Raw genomic sequence first — 27,043 nt, forward strand, 5'->3', positions numbered from 1 at the left:
AAACACAGGGCTATTTTCATTTTTGGGTGAACTAACCCTTTAATAATGATTTAAAATGCCTCCACTCTGGTGGTCACTGCAACGTAAGGCTGTATGGCACCGACAGCTGATGCGCCTGCATAACCATGACAATCCTGACAGCAGCGCCATGCTGCTTGCACAATGTGGGCTGCGCCATGACGACGGGTTGCCGTGGTGAGTGATGTTGTAGTGAGGCAAACAGCCACTATCCGCCCTCAGGCCAGAACACACGTTAGATATTAGAAATCAGAGCAATCTCGAACTGCTTCACACACACACACACACACACAGTGAACACGAGAGGCTGGAATACCAGCCCAGCAGACGGGGGGGCGGAAAGTGGAGCGTTCTCAAGGACGACTCAATGACGGTCTGTTCCAAATGAAAGATCCAGCAGAGAGATGAGAAGGAGGCTACAAACTAACAGCCAACAGCTTCTTCCAAAAATCATCTAGTCAGTTCACTCAGCATGAAGAAGGGATGAAAGAGCTCACATTAATTATAATCCATTAACCCATTACATAATTATTTATACTGTGTATATTGTTTGGATCGATATATCCATCAATCTGTTAGTCTCTCTGTGTTCATCGATATCTATCTATCTATTCGTCCGTCCATGATGCCTAACTATGATAACTAACTTTGATGTATGAATCAGATCCTAAGGACACCGGGAGTCTAGGACATCATGCGTGTCACAGGGACAGCAGTGTGCATTAGTGTTCGCCATGGCAGAAAGATGAAAAGATGGGAGAGAAAAGTGACAGTGAGATGGGGGAGGAACTGATGGCCTGAGGAGGGGATGAAGACAGAAAGAGAGAAATGACATGCCAATTGCCATCACATTCTGGGATCCTCCTCCGCATTTCCATTCATAGAAATGCTCTTGCTCTCTCTCCTGCACACACGCACGCAGCCGTCACTACCTGAGGGGGAGGGGGTGCAGAGGTGGGGAGCTCTGATTGGCTGAGGCTCTCGGGCATAGCTAAGGTGAGCCAATGGGAGATGCCCGTTTCTTTTGCAGCACAGTGGAGTCAGAGACATGCTAAGGAATGAGGATTAGAGAAGAGCCGTTTTTGTCCTCTCAACCAAGTTGCAAAAAATACATACACGCTGCTTTCTTTATCCCCAGACTTCAAAGCACCGCACAAAGTGACGTCTCTGTAGTAAGCTACTAAGATCTCACAGCAGGCTTATGTGTTGCCAGAGAGACTGTGAACGGAAATTAAGCATAAATAGAAGTGGCTCTGCACTCATATTACTTGTGTTTAACAGATTAGCCTGGTTACAGAAGATAAATGCGACTATACAGCAGGAGGGTAGAAAAAAAAAAAAAAAAAAAAAAGAGCGCAAGAAAGTGAGAGAAGCAGGGATGTGTGTTGGGGAGCCTTGCTTTGACGTCATTCGGAGAAACGAAGGCTCAGCGTGGCTAACACTATATAGTCACACTTTATGTCAGGAGAGAAATGACGCTTTGCGCACGCACACACACACACACACACACACACACACACAGCTACTCACTGCTGATGGACTTGCATAGCATATAAATGCAGTAATCATATCAGGGGACATAATTAAAGACCTCCACACACATACAGAATCAGTTTCCTCTTCCCAGGTACAAAAAGCTGTGTTATATTTTAAAGAGCTTGTTTGCAAGCTCTCAAGTGCCTTATTGCTTTAATTAAAACGGATAAGTAATAAAAAATTAGTTATATACACGTAAATAAATATTACTTAAAAGGCTAATTGTGTAATTGAAGTGTTTAAATACTTTTTATCCCAACTTAAATATATAAAGACAACTACAGAGTAGCCATTCATACATTGATTCTTGTTATGAGTGTAAAAGCTGTGATGATGACACTGGCTCAACACATGGCATACTTTTGGGGCGGGGCTATCTGTCTGTTCAACCAATGGCATACGGAGGGAAACTTGTGTGAAAACAGTCGTTATTTCAGTAAATCTGTTTTATTATAGACTTTAAGATTCTACTAGATGAAATGCATTTTTAGCTTATGGAAATAGTATTTTGTGTGTCTAGAAGAGCCTGTCTTTGTTGCAGTGTGGCTTGGCATGCACGTTCTAACCCACCTACACACACACACACACACACTTACACAAGGCTCTCAAGGGGGTTTCTACTCTTACATTAACTTTCAACCGTCCTTGACTATGTAAGATCCACCAAACACTGGGCATCACTTGTGTGTGTGTATGAGAGGATTTTCCTTTTCACACACAGCTGCTCCTCTGAGACTCCAGTTCAGTTTAGCCATAAGTGGCTGTTCGGTTGTGATCCACAGTGGTGATGTACTGCCATGATGAAGCCTCATTTATCATTAAGATTAAACTGTGTGTTAAGAATGCCTAAAAAGAATATTAAGGAGATATAAAATGCAAAATTCTGTCAACGTCTACTCATCTTCACGCTGTTCAAACTCGTATGTGTGAAACAAAAAGCTAAGTTTCTGAGGGCACTCTTTTTGATATAAAAAAAGTAAATGGGGACTGAAGCACTCAAGCACCAAAATGACTAAAAAGAACCATAAATAAATCATAATAATGGTCCATGTGGCTTATGGTCTGTTCCTCACACAACGCTATCATATGACTTCAGAAGAGCACACAAGACATAAACTACTTTCATGGTATTTTCTTTTTCTTTTTTGTCATTTTAGAGCCATTATAGATACATTATATTCCACTAAAGAAAGCAGGTCAGATGTGTTTGGAACAATGTTAGGGTACGTAAATGACAAACTTTTCACATTTTCTTTAATAAGTACGATGTGCCAATATACCGTGTTTAACTGTGTAACACAACACATAAATGGACTTTCCCCAGTTCATGAGAAGAGCTGGTGGGTGAAAATGAGTTTGTGGGTGCTTGTTGATAAGTTGGAGTGTGTGCGTGCGTAGATGACTCAAGGGTTATTAATAGCAGCATGCAGGATTAACACCAAACGAAATCCTCTTCCTGTCCATCATACTCTCTCTCAATCTCTCTATTACACCCACCATCCTCCCCCGCACGTGCTCACACACACGCACGCACACACACACACGCACGCACACACACACACAACAACAGCCTAAATAAAGACTAGTGCTTGTTCTGGGTCAAGGACCTTCATGAAAACCCCACTTTTCCCATCATTCCTCTCCCGCTCAGTATAGCGCCTCAGAGTCACGCTTTCAGAAATGGAGGGAGGGAGAGAAAAGAGCGATGGCATCATCACGCCCACGAATCGCGCTAACCCACGCTTTTCATACTCTCTTCCTTTGACCTGCCTGCTGACGTCGCACAGGTTGAAAAGCTTTGCATACCTTTACCGACAAAGTGAGTAAGAGCTAAATAGAAAGAGAGACAGAAAATGAGACATGAAGATAAAGAGAAAAAGAGGGCTTTATCGAAAAAGACTGCTTTTTGATGTCACAGGAAGTCGGTGTTATCTCAGGTAACAGCGTAATTGGGCCTCAGAGAGCATCTTCGCTACGCAATCTTTTTACAGCAGTTTCTAAGGCCCAGACAAGCAGCGTTCAGTTCTAAATGTCACAGACTGTTTCATCTATCATAATTTCTGGAGGCTTTGTTCTGAGGGGCGTACAGAAAATTAAAATTAGTATAATTATGTCCATGCCATTATTTACAGCAAGGAATAAATTACTGAAGGAGAGCTAGATATTTTCACTGCCTGTTCACACCAAGAACGATCAATATCAATATAACAATAACTATATTAGAATCCACACCAACACGCAATAACATTCTGTTTATTATAAGCGCATACTGCAGGTTTTTTATCTGCAACTTTAAATGCTTAAGCTCTTTAAGGTGGGGTGGATTCTTACCTGGCTGGTAATGTTTTCATCGAAGGAATTTGTTCTGAAAGTGGTGTTCCTCGGTGTCATTATTGTTTTAGTTTTGGTGTGGACTTCCCAATACTAACAGGATGGAAATAATTATTAAAAGTTTATTGTGTAAATGGCAATTAAGGTCTTTAGGAAGTCACTGTTCTTTGAAGGAACCCAAGGAACCATGAGGATTCTAGAATGTTGTGATTTGTTGATAAGGTTGCTATGTGCTTTTTAAGGAGTTCTGAGTCGGTTTTAGAAAATTCTGTCCTTAATTACTCACCCTCATGTCGTTCCGAACCTGTAAGACCTTCAGCTAGCTTCATAAAATTACAGTTGAACCACTGATGTCACATGGACTATTTTAACGATGTCCTTACTACCTTTCTGGGCCTTGAACTTGTCAGTAGTGAGAAAGCTCTCAGATTTCATCAAAAATATCTTAATTTGTGTTTTGAAGATAAACAAAGGTCCTGATGACACAAGGGTAGGTAATTAATGACAGAATTTTCGTTTTTGGGTGAACTATCCCTTTAAATCTTAAGAGTTACGAATTTGAACAAATTAGAATATTTTTGTATATAGAGAAATGATTGTAGATAAATTATTAAGAACAAAATATGGGGTTTGACTGCTTAAAGACACTTATCCTAGTGTTCTCGCCCTCCAGTGTTAACTGGACCGCAGGACTGAACAGACTTGAGCGCACTTGTGTTGGAATCTAGGCCATCAGCCCTCCAAACTGTCCACAGACGTGGACGCCATGCCATCTGGGCATCATCTCTCTCTGGCAAGGCGGTTCTATGTCCAAGTCTCCAATGGGGCAAGAACACAGTGGCCTGAAACCCATGCTGGACTGTTGCTAGTGGAGGCTCCAGGCTGTGACATAATACGACGCATACTTTCCCCACTTCGACACCTAGCAGGGGGCTCAAATGCTCCAGGGAGAGTCAAAAGTCCTGCAAGCATGTGAAGCGTAAAAACAAAATAAAGTCACCATCACTGAGAAAGATTCTGGATGAAATACATCAAACAGTGGACAAATAAGACAAATGGGTGCAATGGAAATGGAGAAATGTAAAGCACCTGACTAAAGCCTGAAAGAGCATGTTAGGACAGATGATATGTTTTGCATCTCACCAATCATTTTACATGGCACCGGCACAATAATACTTACAAAAAAAAAATTCATGGGTTTCCCAATTGGCATCCACTAAAAAAGCAGCGTAATCTTACCTGCTGCATAATGATAAAACCATAAACATAAACAACATATAACTGTGATTGATATATATATATATATATATATACACACACATCCTCTAGTCTAATTCTATCCTTTCCAGCAGCACAGTAGGTCTGTTTTGGTCATTGCTCAGAACTAGATGCTTGTTCTTAATCATCATGTTGATTGTACAATGCCATAACGTAGTTGAAGTGACACTGCAGTCAGTATAAAGTCCATAAACAAACAAATACAAAATATAAAGAGGTTAGCCAAATGCCATTGCGAGTTATTGCACCATATACCATGTCCAATCTATTGCTAGGTGCTACTAGGCAGAGGGCGTAATGTGGTCATTGAAGATCTTTGAATGTGTAGTATCTGCCCAGGATGTTCATGAGGCCTGATCAAACTCTTGACAACGTGTGATCATCTAATGGAGCTACTGTTTAACGCACAGCTCTCAGCAAGGTGGGATATTACCGGATGCTTTTTGAGTCATACGTTCCCTCTGGAATATTTGCTTTTCCCCACAATGCATTTGCCAAACAAATCTCGGTTTGGATTATGGAAAGCAGGGTTTGAGTTGGGATGAACTTTCACTTGGTGATACACCTTATTCGATACTGATATTCGTTTGATTTGGTTGATAAGAGATGGCTATTCATTATTTTAATAAATATCAAAATTTCAGAAAATTATAAGATATAATTGTAGATTTGTCATCAATTTTAAATTCGAAATTCAATTTATTCCATTCATTACAGATTACAGTTTATGTAAGACAATGTTCAATATTTTCATCCATGAATTAGGAAATTTAAGAAATACATAAAATATACTATAATATATAAAAATAAACTGAAAACTATGATTTAAAAAAAAAAATAGAATTATAGTGTGTAAACATTAAAAATAGTTTTTCAAAGAAACATAACAAATAAAAAAATCTCCAATTAAATATTTATAAATACAAAAGAAAAATGTATAATTGATTATAAAAATTAAAATATTAATTAAAAATATAAAAATTAATGCACATATAAAACATTCCCAGTTTTTCAGAAACAAAATCAATTTTGTCAAGCATTCATGTTGAGGTTAATCATTGTTAATGGTTCATTTTTTTGTATAGTAGTCTCTATGAGGTCTCAAGCTGGCAGTGTGTGGATGCTTGAAAATCTGAAGGATAAATAAGGTGAGCGATGTGGGCTACGAAATGAAGTGTGCAAGTCTATTTGAGAGCAGATGACCTAGTTGAGCCAAGGAGGACGGTAATTTAGGCTGTAGTGACACTGACGCACAGGCCTACCTTCTGACCAAAACTTTTTTCTCCTCCCCTGTAATGCCATTAAAATGTATATTCCACTGCATCCAGTATTCAATATCCATCGAAAATTGATTCCACCCACCCCTAGAAGACTGTATTTTGGGCCACGTTCATTGATAAGAGAGGGTCACCTAAAGACATCATCTAAAACTGATACAGTACACGTCAACTACAATTGTGTTTAGCCTTAAAAGGGGAAAAAAAAACTCCCAAAAACTGGCTGCCTGTCAAAAACATGAACAACGTATAAGCATAGAGGGCATTCGCTTTAAATAGCCAGACAAAAGCCTGGTTTCCTTTATAGGCAGTTGCTACTGTGTTTCTTGCTGTTGATAGGCTCTCTCATGAGCTTCTGCGTCCTTCAATTGTAATATTTGGTCAGGAGAACTTTAGAGATTGCAGAGAGCAATTTCTGAGGAGAAACCAGGGCACTTGAAGAGACTCTACACCTTTAATTGCACTTATAGGGATGCGATGGAACACACCTAGTTACTTCTGTCCCGCCCGAGCCAATCACGCCACTTGTGCCAAGGTTGTCTCCATGACTATGGCGATGCTCAGTTCTTGAGGTGAGCTATGTGAATTTTCCAGTACATGGCTCTTGAAAGAACACAAACATCTCTGTTATTAATCTGCCAGTTAATTAACCTTAAATCCAGATACCAGGGCATCTTCATGAATAAATCTTATTAGCAAGGCATGATGTCTTTGGTTTGGTTTATTTGGTCTCTTTAATTCCCAATGGGAGCCTCTGCTGTCTCAGACATTAAAATAGGAAATCTAATCCTTGCTATGAGATGATTTAACGTTCTTCCCTCACAACCATCTACAAAATCAAACAAGCTACTGTACCTTTAAAAACCTGAACTGTATGAAATCAGACCCCTGATCCAGACAAATGCAAAATTAGACTGGGTTCGCTCCAAATCACCTGCAGGACAGCCAGCCAGCCTCATTTCAGGGCACAAACAGAACCTCTCGCCCTATTGTCTTCCAGCCCAGGATTAACACTATAATCCAGAGATTACCATTTGCACTATTTTCCAGCTCTATTTGGCTGATGACAGGCAAAGAGAGTCCGGGATGTCTCAGGAAGCAGCTGGCGCTTCCGTCGCGATTGTTAATTTCGGACATTCCCGAGAAGGAATTAATCAGCGGCGGGGAGATTATTACCCAATACGCCTCTGCTGATTAAGAGTTATGCAAGGAGACATCACGAGCGAGCGCAAGGCCATGACTTTGGAAGAGAGATGCTCAGAACTGCCCTTGGGGTTATCGTCACTGATCTAGAAAGGCGATCAAATTAGAGTTTCCACAAATGAAAGCACAGACACTGCATTGCAGAGGCAAAATAATCATCGTGCCCAGTTAGCACTGCATTTGGACTGTATGGCAGAGTGCAATCACACTAATGTACTTTGGCTAAAGTATGCACGTTCTGCTCCACTAGCCTCAGCAAAAATGATTCTCAAACACTTTCCCCATGTGCCACTGGTCAGACAAACGGCAAACTCACGGCACTGGTTGAGTCACTGTCGTCATGTTGAGCTGATCAGAAACAACAACCTTTGACGCTATCAACCTAGAAGTGGTTTACTTTAGTAGCACACAAACATCTACACAAAGACCGTCTGCAAGACAGTTCTTGTTCCAGATAATGTCATTGTTTGGGTGTGTTCAGATCTCTGGAATGCAGAGAGGGTTTAAACAGTTCACTCAGCTGAACTCGTAAAAACACATTTACACAGTCATGTTTAATCACGCATATATATGACCCTGGACCACAAAACCAGTCTTAAGTAACATGAGTATATTTGTAGCAATACCCAACAGTATGGGTCAAACTCATGTTTCATGACGATATTTTGTTAATTTCCTACTGTAAATATATCAAAACTTAATTTTTGATTAGTAATATGCATTGATAAGAACTTCATTTGGACAACTTTAAAGGTGATTTTCTCAATATTTTGATGCTTTTGCACCCTCAGATTCCAGATTTTTAAATAGTTATATCTTGGTCAAATATTGTCCTATCCTAACAAACCATACAACAATGGAAAGCTTTTTTATTCAGTGTGAATATCAATTTCACAAAATTGACCCTTATGACTGGTTTTGTGGTCCAAGGTCACTCACATACATGCATACATAGATACATACATACATACATACTCCCATGCATACAGTCATGGCCAAAAATATCGGCACCTGTGCAATTCTGTCAGAAAATTGTTCCAATTGCAAATGTTTTGGTATTCACGTGCTTATTGTTTTTGTTTGCACTGCAACAACACAAAAAAAAACAGAGAAAAGTCAAACTTGATCAAATTTCACACAGAATTCAAAAACGGACTGGACAAAATTATTGGCACCTCGTCAAAATTGTAAGAAATAATTGGTTTTCAAGCATGTGATGCTCCTGTAATTTGTATTTAGACACATCTGTGGCAAGTAACAGGTGTGGGCAATATAGTAATCACACTTGCAACCAGTTAAAATGGACAAAAGTTGAATCAACCTTTGTGTTGTGTGTCACACTGAGCATGGAGAGAAGAAAGAAGTGTAAAGAGTTGTCTGTGGATTTGAGAGAAAAAATTGTGGAAAAACATGGACAATCTCAAGGCCATCTCCAGAGATCTTAATGTTCCTGTGTCCACTGTGCGCAATATCATCAAGAGGTTTACTGCCCATGGCACAAACCTCCCTGGACGTGGACAGAAGAGCAAAATTAATGAAAAATTACAACGAAGGATTGTTCAAATGGTGGATAAAGAACCCAGATTAACTTCCAAACAAATTCAAGCTGATCTGCAGACACAGGATACAACAGTGTCAGCTCGTGCTATCCGTCGCCATCTGAATGAAAAGGGACACTATGGTAGGAGACCCAGGAGGACACCACTGCTGACACAAAGGCATAAAAAAGCAAGACTGGAGTTTGCCAAAACTTATGTGACAAAACCACAATCCTTCTGGGAAGAACGTACGGTGGGCAGATGAGACAAAATTAGAGCATTTCAGTAAAGGACATCATGGCACTGTTTACAGAAAAAGAAATGAGGCCTTCAAAGAAAAGAACACAGTCCCAACAGTCAAACATGGTAGAGGTTCAAAGATGTTTCGGGGTTGCTTTGCTGCTTCTGGCACTGGATGCCTTGACTGTGTGAATTTTGGGGCGCAACGTAGTGGCCAGCGTCAGAAAGCTGCGTCTCCATCAGAGGTCATGGGTCTTCCAGCAGGACAATGACCCGAAACACACTTCAAAAAACACTCAGAAATGGTTACAAACAAAGCACTGGAGAGATCTGAAATGGCCAGCAATGAGTCCAGATCTGAATCCCATAGAACACCTGTGGAGAGATCTCAGAACAGCAGTTGGGAGAAGGCATCCTTCAAATCTGAATGACCTGGAGCAGTTTGCAAAAGAAGAGTGGTCCAAAATTCCAGCAGAGAGGTGTAAGAAACTCATTCATGGTTACAGGAAGCGATTGATTTCAGTTATTTTTTCCAAAGGGGGTGCTACCAAATATTAAGTTAAGGGTGCCAATAATTTTGTCCAGTGCATTTTTTGGGTTCTGTGTGGAATTGTATCAGATTTGACTTTTCTTCTCTGTTTTTTTTGTTTTGTTCCAATGCATGCGAGTACCAAACCATTTGCAACTGCAACAATTTTCTGAGAGAAGGGTTGCATTTTCTGATAGAATTGCAAGGGTGCCAATATTTTTGGCCATGACTGTACATGCATACATACATGCATACATGAAGAGTTCAGATGCAAAAGTGCTGTCTGAAATTTTCTTTTAAAATGAGCATTTTTCTCAGTCTCCTATATTGATGTTCAGTTATTTAACTTTAAATGGCAATGAATAGGTGTTTTTCATTGCCATTCAAGTGAAATAACTGAACATAAACATAGGAGACTGAGGAAAATATTTTGGCCAGAAAAAAAGCATGTTTCAAATAAGTATTATATATTAAGTAGAAATATAAGTATTTAAAAGTGGGAAGCTTAAGGGAACATATTTTTCAAACTGGAAATATATTTAGTTTCAACCTTCAAATACCAAAATATATTACAAACTGCACTTCAGTACAAGAAAATGTGTTAAATTTTAGATTAAATCTTAAGATATGATCTTAAATCTTATCCGTTTTTGTATCTGAAATATATTTATGTAAATATACTTATATCTACATCTGTAATTTTTTTATTAGTGGCTTTTTTTGGAAATTTGAAATACATATAAAACGAGGGAAGAGAAATATAAATTCTAATGTGAATTAATAAAACAGTACACTAAAAATTTAAATAGTTGTAAATTCAAAGTTGTAAATAAGATTATTAAAGTACACTTTACAAGAAAAAAATCTAATTCAGTCTTTCTACTTCAAAATTGTACTTTTAATTTGATGTGTTGCTTGCGAAGTTTTTGAAATTATTTGTGAAACGATTTACTAATTTCTAAGTGAAATTACACCATTGTTTCAGTGTACAGTATTATGTGTAGAGTGCTCATTTGAAAATTGGATTTTACCAAATATTTGTTATATATTTTTATGTAATTTTGCTCTCTCAGTCTCTAATGGAATCAAATGGGAATTGAGCCGAAACTGCACATACCCCAGCTATAATGTTTGTGTACCAAAAGAAAGTCGTAGTTTTAATATCAGATCTGCACTTCAAGAGTAATGCATATATCTTAAGAGCCGTAAACCCATATTACAAGGTTCAATTACCGTATGTGTTATATTTTAGCCCAAATCAAGTATGCAATTATTTTCTTGAGAGTCTACCCTCAGGACTTACTAATTACACACTGGAGACAATTATTGAGAGGCACTGTGTGATAGTTGCTCAGTTCAGAGTTGACTTTGCAGTTTGCTCACTCTTAGAAATAGCATAATGAAATGTATCTACTTGGAACAGGCATTTCCTTTTTAGCATACAAGCCATTTTGACCTCACTCTGAATTTCAGGTAAATCAGTGATAACATTGTGGATTTGGTTCACTGAACTAAGCCATACCGCAGCCTGCTTCTAAAATAACTGAATTTCTTTTAGTACAGTTAGGGTGATTGAGCTGCGGTGATACGTCAGGGTGCATGTTGGGATTTCAAGTGTTTTGATGTTTGTTTTTGAGCGGGGGTGTCCTGAGTTAACCATTTATCCTATTATTTCTCCCCTCTCCCTCGGTAATACACACAAACAGAGAGGAAAGAACGTCATTCGTGTTGCTGATGCATTTCTTCTTCCAGGTGGAAAAAGAGGGAAGCTGACTGGTCGAAACCATCACCGCTGACGCCACAGGAAGAGTCAAATCAGTGTGTGTGTGTCTGTGTGTGTGTGCACTCAGCATGCATATCGCACCGCACAGACAGAGTTTCTGGCACTGATACCTGTCCTTGTAAACAGAGAAGATTGACAAATTGGCTTTACTCTGATAGCAGCAGTCTGACAAACTGCCCCTTGTGTTTAAAGGAATAGTTCACACAAAAATGAATCACTTACTTACCCTCATGTTCTTCCAAATGTCTGTCTTTCTTCTGGGGAACATAAAAGATAATTTTTTTTTTTTTTTAAGAAAATCCTGACCACTCTTGTCAATAAAATGAAAGTGAAGACAGACGGGGCTTTCAAGCTTAAAAAGTCTCACAATAAAAGTATCATGAAAAGTGGTCCATATGGCTTGTGAACAACAACACTACTGATCAAAATTGTGAGGTCAGTATGATTTTTTATTTTTTTTAAATGGAATGCTTATTTTTATTCAGCAAGTATGTATTAAATTGATCAAATGTCATAGTAAAGACATATATAAATGTTAAGAAATATTTATATTTCCAATAAATGATGGCTGTTGTTTTCCCTCTATTCATCAAGGAATCCTACTAAAAATATCATGGTTCTCAGAAAAATATTAAGCAGAAATGTAAAAAAAATCAGCACATCAGAATGATTTCTGAAGGATCATATGACCCTGAAGACTGGAGTAATGGCTGCTGAAAATTCAGCTGTGTCATCATAGGAATAAATTACATTTAAAAAATATATAAAATTCTAATATTTCACAATATTACCATTTTTACTGTATTTTTGATTGATGCCTTTGTGTGCATGAGAAACTTCTTTATTTATCGACCTACAACTTTTGAATGGTAGTTTGTATTCAGCTTCTGAATGAAGTCATGTGACAGTTTTGTGTAAATATAATAAACTAAAAGTTTGACAGCCTCCATTCATTTTCAAACACATATTTCTTCAAAAATTCACCTTGCACCAAGCATGAAGGTGAGTAAATATAGAAGAAAATTTGATGTAAAGTTTTATATAACTATCAAATGTAAGATAAAACCCCCCCAAAATGACATTTTGCTTTCATTTTTGTGATGCAAGTCAAATTTGCTAAGCTAAGAGTCATGAGACAGCGACATAAGTGGCCTTAAGACCAAAGACTGGATTATGTAATCCACCAGCTGGCAGATCTGTTGTTTTGAGCAGCAAGATCATCTTAGGAAAAACCTGCACAGTCACAACATATCTACGGGCAAAATGATCAAGCATCCATCAACAAAGCCTCTTTCTCACAAGGCTAATGAGCACACGTAACTTCTGTCCTGTGGCAAACACAGATCCGAACAAGGTCAAGATTGCATGCGACATGGACAAGAGGCTGCTTTCTATTTCCTCTCCCAAAGCCTAGGCTTTCCTCTATAGTTATCCCACTCTAAGAAGCCCCCTAAAAACCCTGGTTTAGCGAGATGAGTCACAATCTAAGCCCCACGGTGGTCCAAATTATTCACAGATGACTCAGAGCTTTAGCAGAGAGAGTGGGGTACATCGAGGCACTTGCCTGTAACACAGCGGCCAGTCGCGGATCTTTGGGGCGGCTCTGCTCGTCAGCACACTGCTTATTATGACTCAGCCCTCACGCGGTACACTCTCCCAGCGCTGACAACAGAAGGCCACTGCAGAGGCGGACCGACGCAGCACACTATCTCCAGTCAGCTAATAGCTCCCTGCGACTCAGAGAGGGCCACGCTGTCACTGTGTGCTTTTTCCTTGTCAGTGTTGTGAAATGCCGTATGAAAAGCTATGGTGTCTCATCTCTATTTCCATGTCTAAAACGTCTTACTCACTATGTACGACAAGCAGGGTAAAGAAGAACCACAGGTGTGCAATTCAAAATAGGACTAATGTGGTTTTCCGCTTCAGTGTTTCGCTTGGTCGAGGAGGTCACGATGACGTCAAGTACTGAGCTGGAAAGGCTGGAGAAACAGTATGGAGGACACGACAAAATGACAGAAAAGAAAAACAACCTCATGAAAGCTTTCAACAGAAAGTCGTTATGAAAACATTGCCCTGCTAATTCAGCTATAGGGATGCAAGATATATTGGTACCATATAGGTTATCGGCAAATATTACAGACATGCAGTAACTTATGGACGTCCTCAAAGATTGTAAATATTGCTCTATGAAAATTGATTCTGAAAGATCTGGATTTTTATAACCATGGATCGCAGTTTTATTTAAATCTGTTTTTGGAGAGCTGGTTAGCGCGAAACAAAAACAGCAGACAGGCTGAATAAAAACACAAATTCCCTCTCTGACAGCAGGTGGCGCTTACAGAACAGAAGAAATTCAGTGTTTTTACTTGGTTACCGCTGTAAACAAAGCAGCGCTGCGCTTTTGAACATTATGGAAAATTATAATATGCATTATTCGGAGGCAAGATGAAGAGAAAATCCATTCTAAACTTTTCTGAAGACAGTCAATTTTCCTCAGATACATTCATATAAACTCCAACCTCCAACTATATCGCAATTCGTCTAACATCTCAACCGATTTGAATCGTCACATATTTGTATCGATTTTTAACCAGCTCGGTGTGTATCCTTTGAAAAGTTTGCAGCTTTGGTGAGCATAAGAGACTTAACATAAAAAATCATACCAACCCCAAACTTTTAGTTATTGGAATACATACACAATTATGTTCTTTAAAATTTTAATGCATTTATTAGTAATAACAGCAGCCTACATCCACTATGAAATTGCTATGAGTTATTGTCCATGCATGGACAGTGATGAAAGACCAACATGTTGGTTCAGAATTCGATCTGTCGCTGGGCTTCATGGTGTCAAGCTGAGACCCTGAAACACACACACACACACACACACACACACACATACCGCAATACAAGGGCCTGGACTGAAATGAATGTTCCAATGCAATGAGTCTTGAAGCGACGCAGGGGGTCATTCTAGTCTGAGGGGGTGGCAAGCAGGCAGCAGAATGTCTCTCGGCAGGGGGGCGGAGGCGCTCGGCTTTGTGTACAAGCAGAGCGTTAGCCTGGAAAGTCAATAGCGGGGCCAGTGTATTAAATATGTAGATGCCAGTGGCGTCAATAATGCAGATTTTCTCATTGGTGGCAGGAGCCACTGTCATAGTACACCAAACGCCAGACACTAAGCTGCTTGACTAAAGTGGGTTTCATGGGCCAGAACTGGATCATGATGTCCACAAAATCTCTATCACGTCCTGACCCAGATGTGAAGTTAAACTTTTCTTTTTTGAATTTCTTCCATCATACAGAATGCGGCGTTTACCTGGCTTTAGGTGGCTGAGGTGGTGCCATCCTAAAAGTTAAAGTGAGAGTTCACCCAAAATGAAAACTCTGTCATCATTTACTCGCCCTCACGTCATTCTTACCAGAATATTTTGACTGTTTTTTGCACCCTCTTAATTTTCACTGACAAAAACCAACTTCTTTTATTCTCCACAGAAGAAAGAAAGTCACACAGGTTTAGATCGACATGAAGGTGAGTAAATGATGACAGAATTAAATTTTTTGGTGATCTATATTTTAAAGGATTTTGGCATAATCCAACAAACATAAGTGTCCCGTGTCCCAAACCTGGACAGAAATCAAGATCAAAGTCCATGACATTTTACACATGACATGACATTTGCATTCTTTCACTGATGATAATTCTTCTAAACAAATAGCATAATATATATGTCAAGTTGCTTATGTTCAGTGATCTATCAGGGACACCAAAATTAGTTTTGAGCCCCTGGAGAGACAAAACAGTCCTAATAATGTAGCCTGTCTCACCAAGGAAGATTTAAACTGAACCTGCTCTACATTTCAACAACAATTTGCTTATTAGTGCATTTGCATACAGCATCCTGAAGCAATAACCAATGAAGACCACCTTAAAAGCAATTTGAACACAGTATAGAGTATACATACACACAGCATGGCAACATACTGATGTGCTAGCGTTACATAACCTGACTGTAGATTGGATTAGCTATCTAAAGACTGCTGGACAAGTAGAGCCACGGACACGTAAGCTGCAAACGTGCTGTAACTTGGAAACTGAAAAATGTCACTCAGGGGTCTTGACCTTCCTTCAACTGAAACTAAGTCAATGTCATGACCCAAAACTGCGCTGACAATGCCACTGTTTAACAGAGGCTGGGGGCCATAGCCACACTTTAAGACACTTGAAAAAGGTACAAATTGAATAATTCTGGTTGCATTCAGAAGGTGCTGTTTTGCACTAGCACAGCATGGAGAAGAGGGCTTGGGTTAAGTGCCTCTAGAGACAGTGGTGATGGTAACTATAACTAGGATCCAGGTCCTAGGTCAACTCTACTTCAGATTGAACCTGCAACTTTTCTGTTATGAGCTTCTGTTGGTAACCAGGCCTGTTAACAAGGTTCCTGGTTATTTGATTAATGTAATCCAGATTATTTGAAATTACTGTGCACATTAAATTTGGATTCCAAATAAGGGAATTTTAAGTGAATATAAAAATGCCATGAAATTTCACATCACATTTTTATAATGTATTTTTTTTTATAGTCAAGGGTGATATGCAAGTGCTCCCAAAGAGGTTTAATACATACACCTCAGAAGTTCTAACAAAAATGCAAATATGCACTACTGTTCAAAGTTTTGGGGTAGAAATAGCAGTAAAAGCAATTTTAAGGTACAAAAAAATCAATTTCAAATCAATGCTGTTCTTCTAAACATTCTATTCTTCACATCACAACACATCACAGTTTCCAGAAAAATATTAAGCAACACAACTGTTTCTAACATAGATGTTAATAGAAAATGTTTCTTGAGCACCAAATTAGCATATTAGAATGATTTCTGAGGGATCACGTGACAGTGAAAAAAATAACACTTTAAAATATATTAAAATCAATTATTTTTTTATTGTAATAACATCTCACAATATTAGTGTTTTTACTATATTTTGATCAAATAAAAACAAGCTTGGTGAGTATAATTGTTAATACCGTATTTCTTCTCTCTTTTTTTTGTGGTTTGGCCCATACAATGGTAACCAAAACTGCTCCATTACCAATATTCTTCCAAATATCTTCTTTTATGTTCCACAGAGGAAAGAAAGTCACACAGGTTTGAGAGAGAGAGAGAGTAAATGTTGACAGATGACAACTTGTGGGAGAGTAAATGACAGAATTTTCATTTTTGGGTGAACTATCCCTTTAAGGTATACATGTATCAAAATGACACTGAAGTGATGTGAACCAAAATTATTGTGAAAAAAACAGTCTCCGTTATTTGTATGCCAATGAATCATGCCTATGTTTAACCATTAGGCTTCCACCAGATGAATATGGCGTGTCTGTGAAGAGCTGAAGAGCTCCAGATCCAGGGAAGCAGTGTAAAGTAGGTCACATTACTGCTCTGCCTCCACACAGCCCCAGTTCTACAGCCCAGGGACTATAGGTATAGAGAGTAATGATCAAGGGAGAGGATACACATACACACACACACACACACACACACAAGCATGCTGTATTGGGTCATCCACTCCAGCTAGTCCACTTTCCCTGTCCTTTATAAGGTAACCTTCAGAGGTTGCTTAATGAAACCAGCACACTTTTCTCAGGGCAGTGATCCATATCCATACTGAACAAAAAGGTTTAACTTATGGTTAAACATTACAGCATTACAGGACAACAGGTGCATCTGATCTAGATCTAGACCAGAAGAATTACCCACTTGGGTCTGTATAATAGAGAAAATAATCTGTCAAAGCACTTCAGGGACTATGCTAACCAGCAAAACCTTAGTCTGTAATTCAATTCAACAGCTGAATTTACTAAGCTTCATAATAAAAATAACTTTTAGATTTTAGAGTGAACTTGTTCAAAAAGATTCTTGATACCATCAGCGAAAATGATGTCTGCTATTGTAATTAAAAATTGCCCCAAAACTACAGCATTTGCAGGTCTGGACAGAACCAGTAAAACAGCTGGAGAGGAAAATGCAACTAAAGAAGGGAAGGCAAAAGAGGGAAAATGCTGGGAGGGAAACTAATTTTTCAAAGCCAGATTGGAGACATCAAGTGTCAGGATTAAGAGAGATTAAATGTGCCTACAGTTTTTGGCATTTTGCTTAACAAAAGTGGCATTTAAAAAGCAATTTAAAGACTGCATCTCAGCACAAAACAAACTCCTTCAACATTCTTTACTTCACAAATGCAAAACCACAGAATGTATGCAATACACAACTAGAACTTTTTTTTAGCTGAAATAAAATATAAAAGAATAAAAAATAAATAAAATATACATTTTAGAAAGAAAAACTTGAAACAAGTTGAAGTACTAAAATTATTAAATTACTAAACTAAAATTCAAATTTAAAATAAAAAAGAAAAGCTAATTCAATATATTAATAAATACTAAAATAACACTGCTAACTTATAGTTCATTTAAGAGTCTCATTAGCATTTACAGAAAATCAAGAACTTGAAAAGCATGTGATCTTTAAGACCTCCAAGAAGAAACACAACAATCTATCTGCGTAATTTGGATTTCTACGCCGAATACTAACGTGTTTGTGCATGCAGAAGCATAAAGCTCTCAGAAGAGGCCTTCAGGCCCTTTGCTTGAGACAAAAAAGGAAATTCCCAGAGGGAAAAATAAGGAAAATAATTCTAGCTAATTCTGTTAGATTTCTGATATTTAAGAAGTGGCACTACTCAAATAATACATATGTTGAACTGCATTATTTAGGGCTTTTGTACAATGCTACTTTTTCTTATGATAAAATTAATTAGCTATCATCTATGGCTATAAAATGAACTACAAACTATATATTATTGTCTCAAGACCCCTAAAAGCACAGTTTCCTAAAAAAAACATATATATTACTTGGCAGAAGAAATTGTTTGTTGTGATTATTACTAATAAATTACATTATTTTTGAACACTGGTGTCCTTTATCATATATCAAGACTGTGCATTAATCCTCTGCATATCATCTGTCTCTAACATCATCCGTTGTAAAATCACTCTAACACACAGCCTTGAGTGGCTCTGTTAATGCACTGAAGAAGTACTAGCTAATGACCAGCACTAATTTGGACGATGTGTGCATGACTCTATCACTTCTGACCTCAACGATATTGCAATGGACAATGTGTGTGAGTGTTAAATGAACAGTGTCTCCACTGACAGGCTACATAAACGAAGCCCTTTATTGCAGAACCTGACCTGAAGGAAGACAGCGCTGGGAGCATCCTGTGCTTAAAAAGGGTATAGAGAAGGCCAAGCCATGTGGCGCTGCACTGGTCCAGTGACGCTGGTGGAAAGGCAAGAAGTGCAGCGCTGGGGCAGCCCTGATGATTAAGGGATTACCACAGCAAGTAGTTTTCCATCCCAGGAGAGCCCTGCTCAGAGGACTGGTCAGCACAATATAGAGAGGAAGAATGAGAGAGGCGAGGGGAACAAACTGAAGGGTAAAGATCAAAATCTTTCTTTGGGCAAAAGAAACAGTGGTCTACATGACTGAGCAGTCTTAAAAGGGATAGTTCACCCAAAAATAAAATTCTGTCATGAATTACTCGCCCTCATGTCATTCCAAGCCTGTAAGACCTTCGCTCCTTCATTACATTTCTACCACGTTCAAGGCCCAGAAAGGCCATGTAACATCAGTGGTTCAACCTTCATTTTATGAAGCTACGAGAATCATTTTTGTGCGGAAGAGAAGAAATTGTTGAATAAAGTAATTTTTGTTTTCTTTGTGCACAAAAAGTATTCTCGAAGCACCATAAAATTAAGATTGAACCACTGATGTCACATGGACTATTTTAACGATGTCCTTACTACCTTTCTGCGCCTTGAACATGGTAGTTGCATTGCTGTCTATGCAGGGTCAGAAAGCTCTCGGATTTCATCCAAAATATCTTAATTTGTGTTCCGAAGAGGAACGAGGGTCATGAGGGTGAGTAATTAATGACAGAATTTTCATTTTTGGGTGAACTATCCCATTAAAGAAGCATTGTAAAATTATGATCACATGATCATTCATGATGTTTATAGGAGGCTTAAAAAGAGGGCAAAAAAATTAAACAGAAGGTCAGAGGTCTCATGATTACCATTTTAAAAGCCGCCTTTGTGATGCTCATGGTAGAATGCCAAACACAAAAAAATAAAAATAAAATAAAAGTTTGCATCACAACATTGTAATGTACAGAATTAAAGTTTTGAAAATGCTTTTAAAATGAAAAAGCTATTTTAGAGATAGGCTAGTTGTTCCTAAAGGGTTACATTTTTGCCATAATTTACTGCTATCTTTTTAAAAAGTATTAATTTTTTTTTAAATAGACATAAAAATGTAAATATCTATATACAAACTGGAAAATGTTCATATAATATTTTAATATGATAAATAAATGAAGGATGTTGTAAATTTATACTATTTTGTTAATAAAAGAATATGGAATCACATTTAAAAACTATAATTTTTTTGTTATTTTTTTAAAAAGAAGTAAATTTAGGCATCACAATACAATATAGTGAATGATTTTATGCACAAACACAAAAATCTGCTATAGTAACTATTGCCAATACGTGCTCTTGAAAAGCTTTTAAAGAGTTAAACTTTCCTCTGATAAACTATCGCCATCCCTTTAAGTTTCTGCTATATGATGGCAAAATTGGGTTGTATTTAAACCAGCATTTTTTATAGTGTACCAATCAATAAATAAATCTATAAAGATATATATATAAGCTGCCGATACATATAATCCATCTCTAGACTAACTTTCCTGTTTTCTCTCAATGTCAGGATACTAATCAAACCATAAATATACTATACAAAAAAAAAAAAAAGAAAAAAAAAAAAAATTCACCAAACAACTAGTTAGTTGTTGAACAACTAGTCAACATTGTATATCCCTAATGTACTATATAATGAACTTAGAATGCAAAATTCTTGAAAAGAAAATAATGACACCACAGTGATTCTACCAAATGCCATATCTGATTAAAGGTTTCAAAGCTTTGGTATTTGAAACCCACTACTCTTCTTAAAGGGTGAACTTTGCCTTTTGAAAGTGCAGCGAACTGCACGGCGCACCTGAGTGCGCCAGCACCAAACAGAATGAAAACGAGCCCCCGTCCAACCCACTCAGCTTAATTGCTCTGCGACTGCGGAAAAGCGGGGAATCAATCATATTTCCATTCAATTAGCCAGCCAGCAGTTTGAGAGGAGGTGACAGACCTCTTTTAAACAAATGAAAAACAGGCAGGAAGATACAACCTTGGAGGACCTGTGAGGGAGATGCTGCTGGCAGCTCTATGGTCAGGAGAACGTTGCACAACGCTATAAATGCTCAGGTTTTTGTGGTCCAAGGCTTACATAACCTGGCACAGGTGCTGTTTTTTTGTTTTTTTTGTTTGTGATGGACAGATGAAAGCTTGTTGACGCGATGAGAAATCCAAGAAAACACACATATTATAGCGCATTACACTAACACCAATCTGGAAAAACATTTCAGAGGCAGATCTGAAATAACATGCACAATGGTATCTTTTGCTCTCAAAATGCTTTTAGCATACAGTTTTACGGACATCTTTGGCATTTGTACACACTGTCCCCTTTGAGATGAAGCACCCTGATCTCTGAACAGTGAAAAAAAGACAAGTCAATCTGGTCTTCAACTCTCTCTTATCCACTCCTGACCTCCCAAGAGGCACATTTAGGGAAAAACGAAAAAGAGAGAAGACCTTAAGTCGAGTCCTAATTAATATCTGGCCCAGAAAACATCATTCAGAAGTGCAAATAACGCTACGGATGCCAATGGTGGTTTATAAGTAATGACTTGTGAATCCTTGAGGAGCGTCTCTCTCGCTCTCTTCTCTCCTCTTGGCCACTGCTGTCGGCCTTGTTTGTCCCTGTGCAGTTCTAAATTTGTCCATATAGACAGTCGAAGCGGAGGCTAGTTCATTCTGCCGTCAGCTGAAATGAAAACAAGCTGAGAGGAGCCACACTCGCTTCTCTTAAGTGTCAGGTCTGATCACAGTGGAGATGAACACACAGTCCTAGAGGCCTAGGGAAGGCAATGAGCTGGATTGATTTATTGATCAAATATTCCTCACTGCGTTTTGTGGTTTCAGCTGCGAGCTATTACTCAGACAATGAAATTCTATTACAGGCAATAGGCGAGCCGCAGGGGTTTGAAACGTTGCAAGGATCTGATGGTATTCTGAGCACTTCAGAGCATGCAAAGGACAAGTAACGTACTCTACATACTTAACATGCGTTCGTGGGTTTCTCTACAAAAACTACTTTTAATCTTGACAAGAAGTCCTAAAAATGTGAAAAAAGGTGCAACAGACAAAAATGTCAATCTGCAGACATAGAGCAATGAGTACAAATTATTGCAAGCAATAGATAGATAGATAGATAGATAGATAGATAGATAAAGAGCGAGAGAGAGAGAGAGAGATTTATTAGATAACATAGTAAACTAATAATAAAAACTAGGCTAAAATCAGTTCTTTTAAATGTTACAAGTGTGTTTACATTTAAAGATATATTTTATGCTAAATTATTAGCATTTTAAAAACACCAATAAAAACATGCAATATAATGTACTAAATGGAGAAATGAGCATGAACAGTTAAATATTTAGTATCAGCCAAAACAAAATGTAAAAAAAAAAAAATAAAACACCTTGGTAACTTTATGACTCATTAATTAACTACATTAGTTAACATGAACTAACAATGAAAAATACTTAAGCATTAGTTGGTGTCAATTTTAAAATTGGCAGATACATTATTAAAACCAAAAGATGCATCTGGTAATATTATTTAATAGGCCTGAGTTGAGCTAAAATAAACTCAAAATTTAAAAAATGCTGTAATAAATGCATTACTCATTGTTAGTTTATGTTAGATAATGCATTAACTAATGGGACCTTATTGTAAAGTGTTACCAGAAACTAAAGTGTTAACAGTTCATGATTACCAAATATGGTACCCACATACCCAAAAGTAACATCCGTGATAAATTAAGCAACATATCATGTAATTAGTTTGATTAAAATTGTAAACAGCTCGACATTAAATAAAATAAAAATGCATACAATTATTTTTACATATATATATTTAGACAGCACACAACAGACACTTTACGGAGCCTGAAATAAATCTAAATCTGATTATAGCTCTACAAAAGAAAGTCTGGACGTGATCGGAGCGGGAGGGGGTCATCTGAAGCGCAGCTGCTGTCAGTGTGTATCTGAAGAGGAACCATACTCTAATGCCATGCCAAGGGCGCCCGTGGCCACACTGACCCAGATGAAAAATAGCATCCTTTCATCTAGACAACACCTGGCCACAGATACATCGTCTGCTCGCATGGAAAAACAATACGCTGACACATCTATTTGTTTTCCTTAATTGTTGGATCAATGTTATCATGACCAGACATCAGAGGACGATCCGATGCGGATCCTGATCAAACACTGACGATGAAGAATTTATGAGAGGACAGCGGTTAAAGAGACAGTTCAACCAAAAATAATTTGTACCAAACACAATGTTGTAAGCTTTTTCAAAAAATAAATAAATAAATAAATAAAAATAATAATAAAAAACATATCCATTCTGAATCCAGAAATATACACAAGCTAGATTATCAGTGAAATCCCATATTATAATGGGGTTTATGATCATATTTCTGTGCATTGCTTACTGTGCATTCAATGTGATTCAATGTTTAAATGTCTTTTCTGGGCACCAGAGCTCAAATTCTCCAAAACATTTAATCCTAAATGATTAAAAAAGAAACGTAAAAGACAACAAAAAGGGAAACTCCTGCCATCACAGATGAGTGAATGCCACATATGATGCTACAACATGCAAATCCTCCCCTCTGCAACAGATATTTCCTCCATCATTGATTCTATCATGACACAGCTGTGTGGTGTAGTGTGCCGTTTGTTTCATTACCACAGGCGCTCCCTTGGGCTGTGTGTGTGTGTGTGTGTCGCACGTCTTTTGTGCGTGGGTATGCATGTATGTCTGTTTTGTGTAGAGTGTATGTCCATATGTGTGTGGTTTACAGCTGCGAGAGACGGGGGTTTAATGAGCTTCAGGAGAGCGTTCCTCTATCCATTAGTGTCTATCAGGACTCCCCATTGGCTCGGAGGGCCTGCTCACCACAGGAGGAGGAAATAACCTCCCTTCCCAAACTCCATTTTTAGCCTCACATTCGCCACACATCCTCATTTATCAACTCACAACAACTAAACCAGGCTGTTAGGTAACATCGCCGATAACATCATGTTTAATGTCAACTAAAATAGAACGGGTATTCCTGTTCGACTTGATTTTGAATTTAGAGAGAGATAATTAACATGCTACCGAATGAAATGCGTTATATTACTTAAAAAGACAGCATATTTTCAAATTAATTGTTGATGGTGAAGATCAAATAAAATAATAAAATAAAATTTAGACAGTGATGTTATTTTGAATTCCATCATTGAGCGGTTGCAAGGTAAAATAAAATAAAATAAAATAAAATTTAGACAGTGTTTAGACAGTGATGTTACTTAGACTTCCATCATTGAGCGGCTGCAGGGTAATAAAATTAAAATTAAAATTAAATGCACAGACTACAATTCGTACAATGAAAAATCTGGGTGCTGAAGCAAAAACTGTTGAGGAACACCATATTACAATATTGGAAAACAGACCTTCAAGAAGGATGTCAAAGTCAAAGTGATAAACCTCATATGTAGAGGTCCGTCTGAGTCACTATTTCTCTATCGATTGGCTCTATTAAATGATACCCTGCATTCTTCCTACGTCAGAAATATCACGCCACTGGTAGGTTGCCACCATCATCAGAGCTCTGGATTTGTAGCGAAGCTTATTCACCGTGCCGTCACCAACCTCCCCTATCAATTTTTGCTTCTCTTTTTCTTCTTCTCCTTTCCACACATACACACGCAGCCACCCTCTCCCCGCACTCTAGAGGGAGCAGAACAAAGGGGATCTCCACTTTTCTCCTAGGACTATTATTAGATCTTCAACCCAGCGACAAAATAATCACACGTTCAGCTGAATCACCACGCAGGCAGCGGAAGCTTCAGTCCTGAAGTATGCGAAGCGAGCAAGCCTCCGTTTAGAGCAAAAATAAACTGATGGCTAAATGGAAGATGATACATTACTCTGGAATACAAATTTGTGAAATAATGCATATAAACCACTCTAAAGGGCATTGCACACTGAATCCGAAATTTCCGCACGTTAAAAAATAAATACGACCTCACGTTGTCACACTACCTCTGAAACTTTTGTCCGTCATAAAAAAATTTGGATCAGGTTCTATTTTCTGCGTTTTCGCATCAGTAACATGCATTTCATAGGAAAGGATGAGGAATACAAAACTAAACGGAAAAAAGCACGCGATTTTGGACTCAGTGTGCAATGACCTTAACTGTGGTTTGACAATAAAATAATTATGCATTCGGGCACCAAAGGGTTAAATCAATCTTTTTCACTTTAAGGTCACTATCAGATAAACGGTAAACATCCATCCACCATATAACACTCTCCTGGGGATCAGATATTAGTCAGGGTCAGTAATCTAGAATAAACCTTGACATCTGATCGTCTTTGCAGAAATCGGTTTATTGAGCACTGCAAAAATCTGAGTGGGGAAATAGCTCTGAGATTCCCCAGAAAGACTTTATTTGTTTGTGCCAGAGCAAAAGGGATTCTCCACAGCAGGCCGTGGCAGCCTGTTGCTGACATTTGAATGAAATTCAAACACAGAAAACAATAACCTCTTTGTGAGGTGGTCAAAGTTTGTCAGATACAAACACAGTGTAGATCTGTAAAGGCTGGGTAGAATATGAGCTGGTTGAGCAAATGCATTAAAGGATGTAACCAAATACTATCTGAGACCTTGTGTGATTTAGAAATTACCCACCACATCTGAATTTGGTGTGGCGCATTCGCAAGGGATCGCACTGTGATTTTACTCAAATTTACTGACTTATCTCCCGGATATGATGTAGGCTTTGCATAACATTATATAGCATAAACAGAAGAATCTTCCTTACCGCATGCTGATATACATGTCATCCATCTCCATCTGATCATTCTTTTGTTTTTGCTCTACTGATGGTTTTTAGCTTTCTCTTTCTGCAAACTGTATGGTGTATAGCGATAAAAATGCGCACAGGAAACATAAACCTTGAAAACATAATACACGACCCCGCCAAATCACAGAGATGCCGATTCGCACAGGACCTCGGTGTTCAGCGAAATATGGTAGGTCATTTGCAATTTTTACTTCACAAATTTGGCCGATTCGCACAGGATTAAGATCACAGACAAGCTTCGCAATTATTACAATTGACTAGAGGTCAACAAGTAATACTAATCCTATTGATTGACCACCAATCTGAACATTCTTATAAACCATGTCTAATAGTACACAGATTATAATGTCCAATACTATTAAGAATATGCATATTATCGATGTCAAATGAGATTCTGAAGATTTAAATATAGCCTAATCAATATCTAATAATATTCAGAATACTGAGATTATAATCAATGTCTAATAACATTCAGAGTATTCAGATTATCTTCATGTCTAATTTTTTTTTTAATCTTCTTTCAAATTTTATTCTGAGTGTTCAGTTCATAATTAATTCAGAGTATTCAAATTATAATAAATTTCTAATAATTCTCAGAATATTCATTTCATCAGTGTCAAATAATATTCAGAATATAATCAATGTCCAATGATATTTGCAGTATTCCAATTATAACCAATGCCTAATATTTCTTTGAATATTCATATTGTCAGAATAGTCGATTTATTATCAATATCTAATCATATTCAGAATATTCAGCTTACAATTAATATCTGTGAGAGCTACTGCACTGAAATGCTCTACTCTCGCAGAAAAACACAGGCCAGAAAAAAAGTTACCACTTATGCAAAATATATATCACAGTCACAAAATAGATACAGACGAGGCTTAAACTAAAATATGAAACGTGAAAAATCAATAAAGCACAGCTGAAACAACCTGACTCTGGAAGTGTGCAGCTATTTGGGCATTTGCGCAGCCATTTATCACTAGACCCATTAGATGTGTATGAGTATTTCATGCTCATAAAGATTCTGCTAGGTTTGAATGGGCTATTTATAGCAAGCCACTGACGTAGTTTATCAAACGTAACCCCTTCCCACAGATCTCGCGCAGAATCCAAAACACCGCGATACCACACCG

General features: G+C 38.0%; 1 protein-coding gene across 1 annotated transcript in view; it reads right to left on the reverse strand.

Moving 5' to 3' along the window:
- The window catches only part of ppm1e (protein phosphatase, Mg2+/Mn2+ dependent, 1E), a 47,742-nt gene that overhangs the window by 19,402 nt on the left and 1,297 nt on the right, over window positions 1-27,043 (reverse strand). The gene's annotated exons all lie outside the window — the stretch shown is intronic.

The sequence above is a fragment of the Onychostoma macrolepis genome, chromosome 10 (assembly GCF_012432095.1).
Source record: "Onychostoma macrolepis isolate SWU-2019 chromosome 10, ASM1243209v1, whole genome shotgun sequence".
Taxonomy (NCBI): domain Eukaryota; kingdom Metazoa; phylum Chordata; class Actinopteri; order Cypriniformes; family Cyprinidae; genus Onychostoma; species Onychostoma macrolepis.